At 44.8% G+C, this 17,786-nt stretch overlaps 1 protein-coding gene across 1 annotated transcript in view; it reads left to right on the top strand.

Annotated features, from left to right (window-relative positions):
- CCN4 (cellular communication network factor 4) overlaps window positions 1-17,786 on the top strand; it is a 114,656-nt gene that overhangs the window by 37,425 nt on the left and 59,445 nt on the right. The window lies entirely within an intron of this gene.

Here is a 17,786-nt window from a genome sequence, read left to right on the forward strand (position 1 = left end):
ATGTCCAGCTTCACAGTGTCAGAACCTTTAAGCTGAACCGGCAACACTGTGAGACAAATTTCAGTGCGTCCTCCAAGTGAATCAGTAATAAGGAGAGCCGGCAAAACTGTAATCCTTGAAGTGGCGTTTATTGGTACATCAGAGTGACAATAAAACTGACGCATTTCGGCAATAGCCTTAGTCGTCTAATGAACGACACTTCAAGGATTACAGTTTTGCCGGCTCTCCTTATTACTGTTGCATTGGGACACATCGAGCCTCGGCACCTGTGAGTGGACCTGGTGTATGGATTGAGTTGTCCCTGCAGAGAGCGCTGTTACCTTTCTTCTTCTCCAAGTGAGTCACCAGGCCCTTCTGAGAGACCAGACTTCTTCCTAGCTCTCTCCAGTAATGGTCCTCCCCTGGGTCTCCTCCTTGGCACAGCTTCCTCCAGACCACACAGGACAGCTTCACGACCATTTCAGCACATGTAAGGTCCCAAACCGGGCTATAGGACCTAACAGCAGAGCTCCATCCAACAGCACTTCCCTAGGCCCCAGCCCAGGGGGAAGAGAGCGAGCACATGGTGTGTCCTAAATATTTATATCCCCCCCCCCCCCAACATGCGCTAGCGGCATAAACCTTCTACTGGATTGGCTGAAGCAAAAATAACATTCATAACTTAGTTTTGTTTGTGAAATCTCATACTATGTCCAGTGATATCAGTAACAACTACAGGTGACAGTGAGAAATCACAAGCCAACATAAGCTTAGGGAAAAACTAGGTGAAAAACTATACAATTATGCCCTGTACACACGATCGGACATTCCTACAATAAAATCCATGGATTTTTTTTCCGACGGATGTTGGCTCATACTTGTCTTGCATACACACGGTCACACAAATCCTGTCGGAAATTCCGAACGTCAAGAACGCGGTGACGTACTACACGTATGACGAGCCGAGAAAAATGAAGTTAGCCAGTACGGCTCTTCTGCTTGATTCCGAGCATGCGCGGAACTTTGTGCGTTGGAATTGTGTACACACGATCGGAATTTACGACAACGGATTTTGTTGTCGGAAAATTGGAGAACCAGATCTCAAATTTTGTGTGACGGAAATTCCGATGGAAAATGTCCGATGGAGCCTACACACGGTCGGAATTTCCAACAAAAAGCTCCCATCGAGCATTTTCCCTGGGAAAAATCAGACCGTGTGTATGTGGCATTAGCCTGAGCTAACTACAGCCCCAGCCAAAAACTAAATTGACATAGTAACCCCTGTTTAGGACAATGGGGCTACATTAGGAAAAACCATGGGTAGCCCAAAACTAAAGATGGACCAACTATTCCAACTATGCGAGTGATGCTGCCGACCAGGAGAGGGCACTCCATCTATGGTGCAGAGAAGAAAGAAAAAACACAGCGCAGGCACTCCTTAGTGTAGTATTTATTAAACCATGTAAATGTATTAAAACAATAATAATGCATTAACAAAAGCAGCCCCACACCACTCTTCATTTAATGACATCCATACTGTCATCACGAAAGCAATCAAACCTAAAAATTGTAGGGATGGTGGCAAGTTGGATTGTCCACCTTTCTGACCACGTTACATGGTGCACCCATATTTAGTTCACAGTCCACCAGAATCTGGAGGTTCCAGTCAGATTAGAAATTGGCGCTGTTGTGCCATTCATTTACAGAGATCTGTTACTGAAAAGTCCCATCTGCCACCTTGGTAGAAGGACTCATACTAAAGTCATAGCTCCCAACTGTCCCTGATTTCGAGGGACTGTCCCTGATATGGAACAAAGTCCCTCTGTCCCTCATTCCTCCTCATTTGTCCCCAATATTGGTCAGATCGATATAGTTGTGTATAAAATGCCCATTTTCATCTTTCAAAAAGAGTTTCCCAGTGCTAAACCTTTCATCCAATTTCTAAATTGCTGTATTTGTAAATGTCAAAAGCCAATATAAAGGAATAGTAGTGGTAGAAAAACAGCACTCGTGGGTTTAAGGATTATTTTTTTTTGTATAATTCTCCTTTAAGGGGGCGTGGCAGGGGGTGTGTCCTATGCCTACATATGTTTGCTAATAGGTGTCCCTCATTCCCATCTCAAAAAGTTGAAGAGGTATGCTGAAGTTCTTAATGGAGCTCAAGTGCTGTGACATCACCATCCTTGAAGTTCCTTGATACCTCCTCCAGCTCCATAGATGAAGGTTGGTACCTTGGTGTAGACCTGAGCTGGAGGGAGAGTCTGCAGGAGCCAGAGCATTGCACCCACGATCCACTGATGTTAGTTCCAATGCTTTGCAGGCTCCAGTGCAAAAATATAAATATCATAAATGCTAATTTTTGCTTTTTGTAATATAAAAGCTTTTTTATTTTTTGCCAAAAGTGCAATTCTTCTTTAGGTTTATTGCATTTGCAAGCAAGTTGAAACTTATATTTTAAAAAAGTTTGTGTAGCAGCATGAGAGATATAAAATTATTAAATTATTATTCTGCCCTTAAGCATTAAAAAAAAAAAAAAAATATTTGGGTTGGACCTCTAACGTAGATGTAAACCAATGGTCTCCAAACTGTGGCCTGCTGGCCTGATGCAGGCCTTTGCTTGCCTTCATCTGGCCTTTGGGGCACCATTCCTTCCACTCACACCATCATGGGGGATAATTCCTAATGACACCAACAATGAGGTACCAGACCTTCCACTGACACTAAAGATGGGGCACTGTTCCTCCCACTAACACCGACAATGGGGCACTATTCCTTTCACTGATACCAATGATGGTTCACTAATCCTCCCACTGACACCAACAATGGGGCACTATTCCTTCCACTGACACCCAGGATGGGGCACAATATTCCCACTGATATCAATGATGGGGTACTATTCCTCCCACTGACACCAACAATTGGGCATTATTCCTCCCACTGACACCAATGATGGGACACTATTCCTCCTACTGACACCAATGATGGGTCACTATTCCTCTAACTGACACCAATGATGGGACACTATTCCTCCCACTGACACCAATGATGGGTCACTATTCCTCCCACTGACACCAATGATGGGTCACTATTCCTCCCACTGACACCAATGATGGGTCACTATTCCTCCCACTGACACCAATGATGGGGCACTATTCCTCCCACTGACACCAACAATGGGGCACTACTCCTCCCACTGACACCAACGATGGGACACTATTCCTCTCACTGACACCAATGATGGGGCACTATTCCACCCACTGACACCAAAAATGGGGCACTATTCCACCCACTGACACTAATGATAGGGCACTATTCCTACTCCTACTGACCACAGTAGGTAAATCATAGCTGAATGTCATTTAGTTTGCTCAAATGTTGTGCATCATAAACAATCACTACGTTTTTGAATGTTTGTTTCATCCTTTGTTACATCATATGTGCTGCTCATCTCCTGCAGCCTCTTTGTAGGTTTTCCTATCCACATGCACCCCATTGATGGCTGCATGGCATTACCCAGTTTCCTGAGGGTGACAACAGTGGGCCATGCCTGAGTAATGGGTGATGAGACGGCAGTTATTATTACTTTAGCAGCAATTAGTAAGTGAGGTAGAAGTTTCCAACTGCCGACCCTCTTTTGATCTGTATTTCCCATCACTCATGTTATACAATGTGTACCTTCTCTGTGTAGGAGCTCAGCTGCACTTTTATTTTCCAAAATCACTTAGAACGTCATTAGTATTATATATTTTATGAGAACGCTACTGTAGAAACGCTACGTGAGACCATTGCTGAGAACCTGGTTCTAATCAGAGACACCATTCCTATTCACTCCCCGCCTGATTACAAACGTCCTTCTATAGAAGCTGAATTCTGGAAAGACAGCCGCAGATTACCTGTCCATCCAGTCCTGATAATTACAAAGCTCTGCCACACACACATAGCCATGTCTCTCAGTTGTAGTTTGGTAACACTTACAGGTCTTGTCCCTCCCCCAGCCTGTGACTGGCCAGTGAAAGGAGAAGCGGGCAGACTGATGAGGTCACCTCTCTGTGTTCTACTCTCTCCTCCTATTAGACATTTGTTTTGTTTCGATTTGTTATTTACATAAATTTACGTACATTTGTTTAGTACTACCGCGTTACTTTAACTGACAATTGCGCAGTTTTGCGTTGCGACGCTGTACCCAAATAAAATTTATGTGCTTTTTTTCCCCCACAAATAGAGCTTTCTTTTGGTGGTATTTGATCACCTCTGCGGTTTTTATTTTTTGCGCTATAAACAAAAATCAACCCACAATTTTGAAAAAAAAAAAAAATATATATATATTTTTTACTTTCTGCTATAAAACATATCCAATAAAAAATAAAAAAAAAATTGAATTTCTTCATCACTTTAGGCCAATGTATCCTGCTACTTTTTTTGGTAAAAAAAAAAAAAAAAAAAATCATAATAAGCGTATATTGGTTGTTTTGCACAAAAGTTATAGTGTCTACAAACTATGGTATATAATTATGGAATTTTTATTGATTTCATTTTTTTTAGAAGTAATGGGAGCGATCAGTGACTTATAGTGGCACTGCGATATTATGGTGGACAAAACGGACACTAACTGACACTTATTTGGGGACCAGTGACACTAATATAGCGAACACTGCTAAAAATATGCACTGTCACTGTACTAATGACACTGGCTGGGAAGGGGTTACCATCAGGGGCGATCAAAGGGTTAAATGTGTACCTGACCTGTGCTTACTCACTGTGGGGGAGGTGCTTTTACTAAGGGTAAGCATGGATCCATGTCCACCAGTAAGTATGAGCTCCGGTATGCTGACGCCTTAAGAGTTCCCTTCACTGAACTAAGGGGCCAAGCCCAACCCCTGAAAAACAACCCCACACTATAATCCCCCCTCCACCTAATGATTTGGACCAGTGCACAAAGCAAGGTCCATAAAGACATGGATGAGCGACTTTGGGGTGGAGGAACTTGACTGGCCTGCACAGAGACCTGATCTCAGCCCGATAGAACACCTTGAGGATGAATTAGAGTGTAGACTGCGAGCCAGGCCTTCTTGTCCAACATCAGTGCCTGACCACACAAATGCTCTTCTGGAAGAATGGTCAAACATTCCCATAGACACACTCCTAAACCTTGTGGACGGCCTTCCCAGAAGATTGAAGCTGTTATAGCTGCAAAGGGTGGGCCAACTCAATATTGAACCCTACGGACAATGCGGGTAGAGGCAGGCATCCCAATACTTTTGGTAATATAATGTATATATATATATATATTTTTTTTTTTTTTTTTTTTTTTTGAGTTTACAATAGACCTCACACACCTATGTCCTGGATATAAATCTCTGGCAGGCGATGAGTTCATCTACGATTGTCCCAGGCCCTATGGCTGAGTGATCATTTCAAATCAAACCCTTGATTTGTGAATCATTTGTGAATGATGGATATTTATTGCATGTCTGTATGAAATGTAACTTGCAGGATACAAAAATAAACCAAAGCTGAATCTTCTAACAAGATACGGCGTACTCTGAGCAGATATCTCAAGCTGCAGCCAACACCCACATCAAGCGGCTAACGTGTCAATCAGCAGTAGCCCCCCAGCTAAGGAGATCTTTAAAGACGGAGCGTATAATTACATACAGCTACCACACACCAAAACCTACAGCCTTAGGAAACGTGAGCTGTATTTAGGAGATTACCCAGATTTATTAATTTTTCCATTCTAGTTTGTGGGCACCAAGGCTCAAAAATGACTCTGTTGAATCCAAGACCCCTTATCGAATGTCCACCCTGCAAAAAAGTTTTTAGCTAATAGCAAGATGTACCAATCAAGATTAATTATCCCCAAAATGGAACTATGGTCGAATAAACTCTTGTTGGGTTTATATTACTGTCTGTGTTGGGAATGTAGTGCTCACCCCTTAAAGGGCCCGCTGAATTGGTCCCAAGGTTCTATCCCCAATAGGTGCCCTATCAACCAGACACACAGTTTCAGTCACTCCTAAGGCTCAATGATCAGTCTAATGCCGCGTACACACGGCCGGTTTTGCCGTCGGACTAAACTCCGAAGGTTTCTCCGACGGAATTCCATTCAAGTGGTCTTGCCTACACACGGTTAAACCGAAGTCTGACCAAAGTCCGACTGTCCAGAACGCGGTGGCATACAACACGTAGGACGGGACTAGAAAAAGGACGTTCAATAGCCAGTAGCCAATAGCTTCCGCCTCGTACTTGTTTCAGAGCATGCGTCGTTTTTGGTCCGTTGGAACAGCATACAGACGAGCAGTTTTCCCGATAGGAATTGGTTCCGTCGGAAATATCTAGAACATGTTCCATTTCTAGGTCCGAATTTTCGAAAAAAAAAAGTCCGATGAGGCATACACACGATCGGAATAGACGATGAAAAGACTCCGTCGGACTTTTTCTATCGGACATTCCGCTCGTGTGTACGCGGCATAAGGGTATTCTTTTTCTTGCTTTATTGAAAAAAATGTAAACTTGGATGGGTGCAGGCTAACCGTGAGATACCCCAAAGTTAAGTAGTAACTTGAGGACACCTATCTTCCACTTAGAGATTCTGAGCACAGTACTTGCAGCAGCAAATGATGGGCTGTGCTACACAGGGACACCATGAACAATGTCCACTTTAAGTAAGGCTGACTATGTTACAAGAGGGGCATCAGGAGCACACAGTCACGCACCAGTCTGTACTCACTAATGTCCTTGGATAATGGGATGCCTCCTTCCAATATCTTCCAGACACCTATTGTCAGAAACCATGAATCAGAGTGAGACAGAAGTACAGTTAAATCTCACTTGCTTAATAATAATAAAAAAAGGTAAACAGAGTAACAGTAGTCAAAACATAGCCAGAGTTCAAGAACTGGAACAGATAGTCAAACAAGCCAAAACGTCAGGGATCCAGAGATGAGCATAGTAGAACAGCAAGCAGGATCTGGAGCCAGAAGGAATGCCAGCAAGTCTTTAACAGGAACACAGTAGAGCGTCTCTAGATATGTGACCAAGGCAAAGGCAGAGATCATCTGGACTGGACAGCTTAAGTAGGCAGGACTGACGGGCAGGATATCACCAACATGTGAGTCACTGTGGAGAGATAGGAGCTGGCAATTAGCCAACAGCTGAGCGGCCAGCTCAGAGAAGGAAGGGCTGAGCTCAGCCCTGACACCTATCCAGTGAATTCTCCAGACCACGTCCCCCAAAAGAAAGAAGTCCCTCAGTCAGCTCTGGCAAAGTTCAATAGAATAGCCCCCGACCCCCCATCTATAATAGTTGGGACCTCAATGAGAAGTAGAAAAGCATAGCTGGACTGCTCAGAAGGGCAGTAGCTCTTCAGGCTGGGATCTTCTCCTCCTGGACAAGACAGGACAGCTCCAGGCTTCAGACTATACATGCTCACTCCCCCAGCCACCATCTGGGCACCCTTCCCCCCAGGGATTGAATAAAACTGCATAAATATTCAGCTGCTGATTTGACTCTCCCAACCCACTACTTTCTAGAACCCTCCAGAAGGCAGGGGGAAGCAGTCAGTCCTGCAACCATTACAGAACAGAAATACAGAACAGCCCAAAATAATTACAAGCACTACAGTAGAGCTAATAGCTAAATGTCACTGGCCTAGCACTTATCTAGTTGGGTGCTACAGTAAGATTCTTCCTGATTTCTTGACCAAGGGATCACAAAGGAAGTGAGAGGGATCATTGCAGCAGGGACACAGGATAAATCTGGCAGAGGTTCCAACCTGTCACCATGTAGGCAGGCAGGGTCAACTGCAGCCAGGGCCATCTTAATGCACGGGCACACCTGGGCACTGCCCAGGGGCCCCAGGTGCATGGAGGCCCCATGATACTCTTGCATTACACCATAATTGCCAACTGTCCCAGATTCGCCAGGACAGTCACGCTTTTTACTAAGCTGTCCCAGGATGGACATGTCCTGATTAGCATCCCAGAATCTGGGCTGCAGGGACAGTAGCAGCCTGTCATTGGGCTAAATCTACAATTGGAATGACATCTTACCCTGCTACTTGTTTAAAAATGATTTGATTGAAAGTACTAATAAATATGTTTAATTCTATCAACTAGTTATACGTTCATTCTTGAAAGTAGGTGGGTCAATTGGGGCAGGTCGGTAGGGGTCCCAGTGCATTACTTTGCCCAGGGGCCCATGATGCTATTAAGAGCCCTTTCACACTGGGGCGGTTTGCAGGCGCTATTGCGCTAATAATAGCGCCTGCAAACCGACCCGAAAGTGCCGCTGCCTTAATTCCAGTGTGAAAGCCCCGAGGGCTTTCACACTGGAGCGATGCGCTGGCAGGACGGTAAAAAAAGTCCTGCTAGCAGCATCTTCGGAGCGGTGAAGGAGCGGAGTGTATACCGCTCCTTTACCGCTCCTGCCCATTAAAATCAATGGGACGGCGCGGCTATACCGCCGGCAAAGCGCCTCTGCAGAGGCGCTTTGCGGTGGTTTTTAACCATTTCTCGGCCGCTAGCGGGGGTAAAACCGCCCCGCTGGCGGCCGCATACCGACGGTAGAGCGCCGCTTACAATAGCGGCGCTTTACTGCCGACGCCGCCACCCGCCCCAGTGTGAAAGGGCTCTTAGATGGCCCTGACTGCAGCCTCTATACCCGTTGAGTGACGGTATCACTGCATTGGGTTAACTATACCAGGAAGCAATCCTACTATTGATAGGTTGTACTTGCCTTTTCTTTTAGTAGTAAACACAGTGGTCACATCACTAATTTTGCTGGGGAAGCCAAGCACAAACTAATGTGTCCTCTGCTATGGGCTGCAGGAGCCACCTTGTGTCCCATTTTGGAGACAGAGTTCCTGAGAGATTTTGATGACCATTTTTTGACACAGAGGTGCTATAAGTAGCTGTGCCAACCAGGGGGCCCTGGATTGGAAAGTGTGAGTAATGCCGCGTACACACGAGTCCGACAGAAAAGGTCCGACGGAAGCTTTTCATCGTATATACCGATCGTGCGTAGGCCTCATCGGACTTTTTTTTTCCTCGAAAAATCTTGCGGACCTAGAAATGGAACATGTTCTAAATCTTTCCGACAGACCCAATTCCTATCGGGAAAACCGATCGTCTGTATGCTGGTCCGTATGGTCTGTATGCTGGTGCGACGGACCAAAAAAGACGCATGCTCTGAAGCAAGTACGAGAGTAGCTATTGGCTACTGGCTATTGAACTTCCTTTTTCTAGTCCTGTCGTACGTGTTGTACGTCACCGCGTTCAGGACGGTCGGACTTTGGGTTGACCATGTGTAGGCAAGACCGCTTGAATGGAATTCCATCGGAGTTACGTCGGAGAAACCCTCGGAGTTTATTACGACGGCTAAACCGGTCGTGTGTACGCGACATTAGAGATAGGAACCCATTTTATAGATAGGGTATTCATGCATTTGACTTCACCCTACAGGTGAGCTGCCAGGAGGCTCATAGAGCCTGAAACTAGAAATATCCTGGAAATGTAGTTGGCTATAGGTGTGCTGCCGACAGAAAGTTCTAAAATTTCAGAGCTTCCCCTTCACGGTGGGAGCCTTATTGCTTAGAAAATTCCATTCTGAAGGACCATGACTAATAGCTCAATACATAATGGGAATTGGAGAATGAGTGACGCAGTCTTTGATGTATGTCATTGTTCTGTGAGCGTTGACGATCTGTAAGCTGAACCTGCAGCACCTGTACTTGTTAAACTTCTTTTACTGCCTGAAAAGTTGATCTGCAAAGCTTCTGTACTTAAAGTAGTAGTAAAGTCCAATATTTACCTTATACCCACAGGTAATAATAAGGTTTATCTGTAGGTTCAGTGAATATCTCATAAACTTGCACTGTGTAGGAGATATGTACACAGGATGCAGCCAGTGACATCGCCGGAGCATGCGATCTGAAGGAATGGCATACCTGTTCCGTTCCGTTCCGAGCTCCACACAACGGTCGTGACTTCATTGCAAATCGACCATTCATACAGGAGGAGCCTGCAAAACCGGAAGGAAGACCGGGTGAAGATGGATGCCCTGTCAGTGGTGACAGCACGCCGCTGGAGGGCTTCATTTTAAAGGTAAGTATGCCATAATGTGCGAGTATGAGGTGCCTCTCTCCTCTTTATACTCAGTTGTGATATGACACTACTTTTATATCAAGACATCGCTTGTATATCAAGTCAAAATTTCTTTAAAAATTTAGCTTGTCTTGCAAAACGCTCTCAAACCAAGTTACTCTCAAACCAATGTTTTACTGTATTGGAGTTTATATCCGCTACAGCCACCTTTCTAGGTTATGAATATTTAAGTTCCCTCTGGCCAACCACTAGGGAGTTTATTGCCGGTGGTGCATGCTGGGGTGCAGAATAAATATTTGGAGCTGACCTTGTGAGGCTCTTGGCCTGGGGAGGGTATGTGATGTGCACCTATTTACGCTAGGCCTAGGGCTTTTGAGGCCTTTGCATCTGATTGTTGAAAAGGCCTGGGAGCAAAAGAAGCCTGCCAGAGGCCCTGGGTACATAGAGCCTCAAAGAGGAGAGGAATCTGGACAGAGGAGAAGTGATGCCTGCAATGGAGTACCAGAGGTGACTCTGCAGTTGAATATCCTGAGGACAAAGAACTCATGAAGAGGCTGGGAACTCTTCGAGAGGATCATTGAAGCTGTTGGTGCTGTTGGGGATACTGTTACCTCTGGAAAATGTACAGGTTGCTGTTTCCAGCTTAAAGGCCCTTTTGCCTGTACTGAGCTTCAAGTATTGAGAAGTTAAGTATACAATGCAGTAAGGGTGTTCTGAATCCCCTACACATGGGAATGCATTGCTATGAAGAATAAACCCTTTAGAAAGTCCTTCAAGTTACTGGTACCCAATTGTTTCATGTACCTCCTCTTTTCAGCCATGGACTCTGTCCTGGGAAAATGCTTTTCCACACTGTCTCTAAAGGTACCTCCCACGCCCCTGGTGATCAGGAGAGTTCTACACCACCAAAAAAGTATTTTATCACTTTATGCATCCCAACTAAAAAGATTCCCCCTCAATTTCTGTCCTGGTGACCACACAAGGAAGGGCAGTGGTTTCCGTCTATGGATCAGGCAGCAAAAAAAAAAAAAAAAAAGAAGAAAAACCTAAAATCCCATCCCCATTCAATGCAAATAAAGGAAAAATAAAACACTTGAGATAGTTCCACTGAAAGTGAGGCATTCCCACACTTGAAATCAGTATTTCTTAAATACTTTTGAATCCAAATTTGGGTCGCAGACATGTTTATGGTAGGTTACCATAGGTATGCCCAAGCGTGAAATCAGTGGCAGATTATATAGCACACTTTATCCATGTTTCAAACTGTATACTGCTGTGGTGTGGGACGTAGCTGATAAACCCCTGGTCCTCAGGGGCGTATCTACCACAAGGCAAACAGGGAATTTGCCTTAGCATTTTTCATGGGGGGGGGTATGGCGCCACCCGCAGGCAGAAGGGGGGGGGGGATGCACCACCTGCTGCTCGCTGCCCGTCGTTTCTTTTATGTATGGCCACTCTGTTTGGGATGTCACAGGCTGGTTCATTTGATACAGCTGTACACGCCAGGTTTGAGAGGTTTAAAGGCAGTGGCTCTAAGATCAAAACTTTGTAGAGTCGGATGGCGTACACAATGTCTGGCAGAACGTAGCAAATGGTAGGAGTCGTTTGATCACGATGCCCTATAACCACTTGTTTAACCCTTTACTGTTTTTCGTTGGTACACTTTACTATTGAGGAGAATTACTCAATATATTTAGTTCATATGTGTTATTGAGCACCAGCCAAGCCTGCTGGATACTTTTTTACTACTAGTTTATATAATGACGGTTTAACCCTTTTTGTAGTGATGTCACTATTGTCTTTGTGATTGTTGCTTTTTGGCTGAGTACTCCTGGCTATATACTTTTTTCTACTACCACAGATCCTATCCCCCCCCATAACCACCACTGCTGCCACTGATCCCATCGCCCCCACCACAACCAACACCACTGATCCCATCCCCCCCACCACAACCACCACCGCTGCCACTGATCCCACCCCCCCACCCCAACCACCACACTGCCACTAATCCCACCCCCCCACCACAACCACCACCGCTGCCACTGATCCCATCCCCCCACCACAACCACCACTGCTGCCACTGATTCCATCCCCCCCACCACTGCCACTAATCCCATCCCCTCCACCACATTTACCACCACTGCCACTGATCCCATCCCCCCACCACAACCAACACCACTGCCACTGATCACATCCCCTTCACCACATTCACCACCACTGCCACTAATCCCATCCCCCACCACAACCAACACCACTGCTACTGATCCCATCCCCCCACCACTGCCACTAATCCCATCCCCTCCACCACATTCACCACCACTAATCCCATCCCCCCACCACAACCAACACCACTGCCACTGATCCCATCCCCTCCACCACATTCACCACCACTGCCACTAATCCCATCCCCCCACCACAACCAACACCACTGCCACTGATCCCATCCTCCCACCACAACCACCACCACTGCCACTAATCCCATCCCCCACCACAACCAACACCACTGCCATTGATCCCATCCCCCCACCACTGCCACTAATCCCATCCCTTCCACCACATTCACCACCACTAATCCCATCCCCCCACCACAACCAACACCACTGCCACTGATCCCATCCTTCCACCACAACCACCACCACTGCCACTGATCCCATCTCCTCCACCACAATCACCACTACTAATCCTATCCCCCACCACAACCAACACCACTGCCACTGAACCCCCCCCCACACACCACCACCACTGCCAGCAAGGAGAACTGGGGGCTTCAGTAATAACAGCTGGGGACAGCAATATACAGTATATGCACTCGTTATCCACTTTTTAAAAAAGTACAGAGATGAAGAGGTGAAGCTCTAATACAAAGAGGTGGAGCCTAAAGAGGAAGAGGTGGCATTTACAGATGAAGGGGTGGATCTTAAACAGGGGTGGGAAAAATTTAGAGGGGGGGCGCCCAATTTTAGTCTTGCCTAGGGCAGCACAAAACCAAAATACACCACTTCTGGTGCCCAACCTGTGACCTGGGAGTCAGGTGCGGCCCTTTGAGATTTTCTGTGCAGCCCCTGCAGACATTTGTCTGTGTTTCCTTATTGCCCTGTGAGAACAGTGATCTCTAGCAGTCTCATGTAATGTGTCTCAAGCCTGGAAGCACGTCACCAGTCTCCAACAACCCCTCTTGCATATTCAAAGTCTCCAACAAATCTTATAGCATTTTGGCAGTTTTCAACAACTCATATTGCATATTCACAGCCTCCAGAAACTACTATAGCATATACAAAGTCTCCAACAACTCCTATAGCATATCCATAGTCTCCATCAACTGCTATAGCATATCCACAGTCTCCAAAACTCCTATAGCATGTCCAGTCTCCAACAACTTATATAGCATATTCACAGTCTCCAACAATGTCTACAGCATATCCACAGTCTCCAGCAACTCTCATATCATATTCACAGTGTCCAACAATGTCTATAGCATATCCACAGTCTCCAACAACAACTTCTATAGCATATCCACAGTCTCCATCAACTGCTATAGCATGTCCAGAGTCTCCAGCAACTCCTATAGCATATTTGCAGTATCTAACAATTCCCAGAGCATATCCACAGTCACCAACAATGTCTATAGCATATCCACAGTCTCCAGCAACTCTCATATCATATTCGCAGTGTCCAACAATGTCTATAGCATATCCACAGTCTCCAACAACAACTTCTATAGCATAGCCACAGTCTCCATCAACTGCTATACCATGCCCAGAGTCTCCAGCAACTCTTATAGCATATTTGCAGTGTTCAACAACTCCTATAGCATATCCAGGGCCATCTTTAAAGCAGGGCAAAAGGGGCAGCTGCCCTGAGCCCAGTCATTGTTGTGGGGCCCAAAGCAACTGCCCCTTGAGCCTGCACTGCCAGCAAATAGTTGATAAGTGGATTTGGAAGGGCCCAAGGAAATGTTTGCCCAGGGTCCAATTAATATTAAAGATGGGCCTGAGCATATCCACAGTCTCCAACAACTCCTATAGCAAATCCACAGTCTCCAACAACTTATATAGCATATCCACAGTCTCCAGCAACCCTTCGCATATTTGCAGTGTCCAACTACTATGGCATATTCGCCTGCAGTCTTTGATTAACTTCTGTTGCATGTCTGCAGTCTCTGACAGCTTTTTGTAGCATTGCATTCACTGAATATTCTGTGCTTCCCTTTGGTGATGTCAGGGGGTCACACTTGAGGTCCCCTTATCAAGAAAATTGACCGCCACTGCAAACATTGCAATTAATGTGTCTCAGAGCCCATTCATTTCAATGGGATGAAAATGTAATTCATATCCCCACCCATGACACCATGAGCCCTTGGAAAAAAACATTTAAAAACTAATATTGACAGCACAGACTCTCATGGGGGACTAGAGCACGTACAAGGTGGGGGATGGCAGTAGAAAGAATAACAGAATAACACAGATAAGGCTGTAAGGTGAAGAGGCCCCGACACCAGGTTAAAATGTCAAAAAGTAAAAGAATTTAAAGAATTTACTTCTTTCAGCTTTACTAGCAATAACAGAAATGGTGAAAACATGGCCGTTGGCTTTGCTGACATTTTGGCAATATTTCTCTTTTCTAGATCCCACTAGGGTTACATTTTTTCTCTATTTTGGATCCTCAGAACCAAAAAAAAAAAAAAAAACACTTAGGTTATATCTAAGGTCAAATCTTTTCTTTTCGTTTTGGAAAGAGTAAGTAAGTGTCATATTTTTAATGCTGTCTGTGTCCTTACTGGGGAGGTCACCCTCTCTTTATGTCCTAGGGACCATTGCAAGCGGGACAAAAAAAGTGAGGACACCTGTTCTGGTGACAATTCCTTAAGATGAGAATTCCCTTCACTTTGGAAAAATGTCCTATTCCCATTCACTTCCTATTGTAAGTCTAGGACAGGAAGGCAAAGTCAATTTACCCAATGGGACACAAAACAGTAAAATAGTCTTGATAGGTGGTTTGCCATTCTCTAATCCACTACCGCTGGTTGTGGCTCTAGATACACTTTATTAGGAAGTATAGTTGTTTCATGCTGGACGCAAATTACAGTTCTCAATCCTCTAATGTATTGATAATTGTTGATAATGCCCCCTGACTAGCCCACATTAAAAGTGTTGGGGTTGTTTTCATTTCTCAATTTTTTTTCCTATAAAAACCAGAGACAGCTTTTGGCAGTGATTCAAACCAGTCAGGAACTATAATTTAGGGCATGGTAGCCCATTTTTTATTAAAAAGGCAAATAAAAGTCCATAGCATAACGGTTTCCCACGCAGGGGTTCTTCTCCAGCAAATACACACAACAGAAAATGCTAGCCCACCTGGCTCTCTGCAGCAGTACTTCTGCTCTTTATCCTGGTCACACAGACCACTGGATCCTTCAGTGTGGACGGCTTTACTCCGCTCTGGTCTTAGTCCTCAGGCCGTTTTCTGCCTCTTGCAGTCACACATGTTCTGGCTGCCTCCTGCAGCCCCTCTGACTCCTGGAGACCTCCTGTCTCTTGGTGTGGAGCAGTCTCCAACTGGGAGCCCTGAGGTATTCCCATAAACTCATTATAAGGAAGCCCCCCATAAACTCATTATAAGGGAGCCCCCCATAAACTCATTATAAGGGAGCCCCCCATAAACTCATTATAAGGGCTGTGCTCACCTGAGCACACACCCTGCTGGTCATCTACAAAATCTGGACACAGGGTTGGAGATCCCGTCCCACCCAAGACACTGTGGAATCTCCAAACTACAGAGCCCCATGACGGGGATACCAAAACCTGGAGAAAGCTGTGAAAGCAGTCTTCTCCAGTCCACATCTATACTCTGCAGTCTTGCACCAAGCAAATGTGCACACCCTGTGTCCCCCAAACTACCAATTTTACCTTGACAGCGTCTCCTACTGTCACAGGGTCATAGTCCCTTAAAGAGGAAGTCCCGCGAAAAAAAAAAAAAAATTAAAAGTCAGCAGCTACAAATACTGCAGCTTGATGACTTTTAAAATAAGGACACTCACCTGTCCCAGGGTCCGGCAATGTGGGCACCCGAGACCGAATCGTCCCTCGGTCCTCGGGTGCTGCCGCCGCCATTCTCTTTAAGGGAATCAGGAAGTGAAGCGCTGCGGCTTCACTTCCCGGTTCCCTACTGCGCATGCGCGAGTCGCGCTGCGCTTCCTAACTGGTCCCCGCTGTCTCTGGGACCCGTGTGTGTCCCAGCAGACAGCGCGGTGGGGACGGGAAGAGGCATAGACTCCCGTGGGAGTCTATGCAGGAAGTGGGTGCAAATACCTGTCTTAGACAGGTATCTGCACCACCCTCCCCCCCTGAAAGGTGCCAAATGTGACACCGGAGGGGGGGGAGGGTTCCGAAAAGCGGAGGTTCAATTTTTGTGTGGAACTCCGCTTTAAAGAGTTAAAACTCTGTTCCAGTGTCCTACTCCTAATCATCCATATACAATTTCAAACAACTCAAAAATGACGTTCAAGGCTGCTAATAAGAATCAGATCCACACATCAATTATTCTAAAATATATTTACTAAATTTTATTACAAAATATTCCATAAAACCATTGTTTTGCAATATTTTGTCATATTTTGAGGACAGATGTTCGAATTGGCTTCCCATTGTGTCCTAAATTAACTACTGACGTTTTTAATATGAAGAAAGCTTTGAATTCTTAGACCAAATGGGTCACAATGACCTTCTTTATATTTTTCCAAGTATTTCATGTGGCAAAAATTATTTTTCTTTTTACCCATCTCTATAAAATATAGTGAAAAGTCGTTATTTCTGATTCCACCATATTAGTGCCACTGCCTTTTTGTTGGATCTGAGACATTTGATTGTCTGTTGCAAGGCCAAAAAAATGGTTTTATGATTTTGGCATTTATGATTTTGATTATTTTGTAATAAAATTATGCAATCATACTTTAGAATAGTTAATATGTGGAATTTTCTTCTCGAAAGTTCTGTTTGGATTTTTTTGTTTTATTTTTATTTGATGTGAATATAAACCATATGTAAATTGCTGCGTAAATTGTCAACACTATATAAATACCTGTAATGAATCGCTAAAGTAATTTGATTGCCTCTTGGGGAAACTGCAGGACAGATCAACCACCACCCTTTAACTGCTAATTGCTCCTTGATCTCTATGTGGATTACAAGTTTGATTGTTAGTTTGGCCATTTATCCATTTTATCTTCCATGCATTATTTTGCTTAGTTGACATGTGACTGTATAGTCATTTACCTTGTGAATGTAAACCTCAACAACAATATTTGTTAAATGTTGCGGCCCTAAAACATACTTCCACTTTTGCAGTCAAATTTTGGAAAACCCCACTTTATGTTTATGTGTTCTCATTCACACAACATGCCTAAAAAAAAAAAAAAAAAAAAAAAAAAAAAATTCTCACCTTTTTTTAAATTAGTGTTTCTTAAATGGAGTGCCACAGCACACTGGGGTGCCACCTGGGCTATTCAGGGGTGCTGCATTGTGTCCTGTATTTTTGCACAGCATCATAAAGATAAAGGAGTGGGCAGACAAATGGCAAATGAGGTTTGATGTGGAGAAATGTAAAGTAATGCATTTGGGGGCAAAAAAACATAAATGCTAAATATTCACTAAGTGGAGAACCTCTGGGAGAATCAAGGATGGAGAAGGATCTAGGGCAGTGATGGCG

This window comes from Aquarana catesbeiana, linkage group LG05 (assembly GCF_042186555.1).
Source record: "Aquarana catesbeiana isolate 2022-GZ linkage group LG05, ASM4218655v1, whole genome shotgun sequence".
In the NCBI taxonomy this organism is placed as follows: domain Eukaryota; kingdom Metazoa; phylum Chordata; class Amphibia; order Anura; family Ranidae; genus Aquarana; species Aquarana catesbeiana.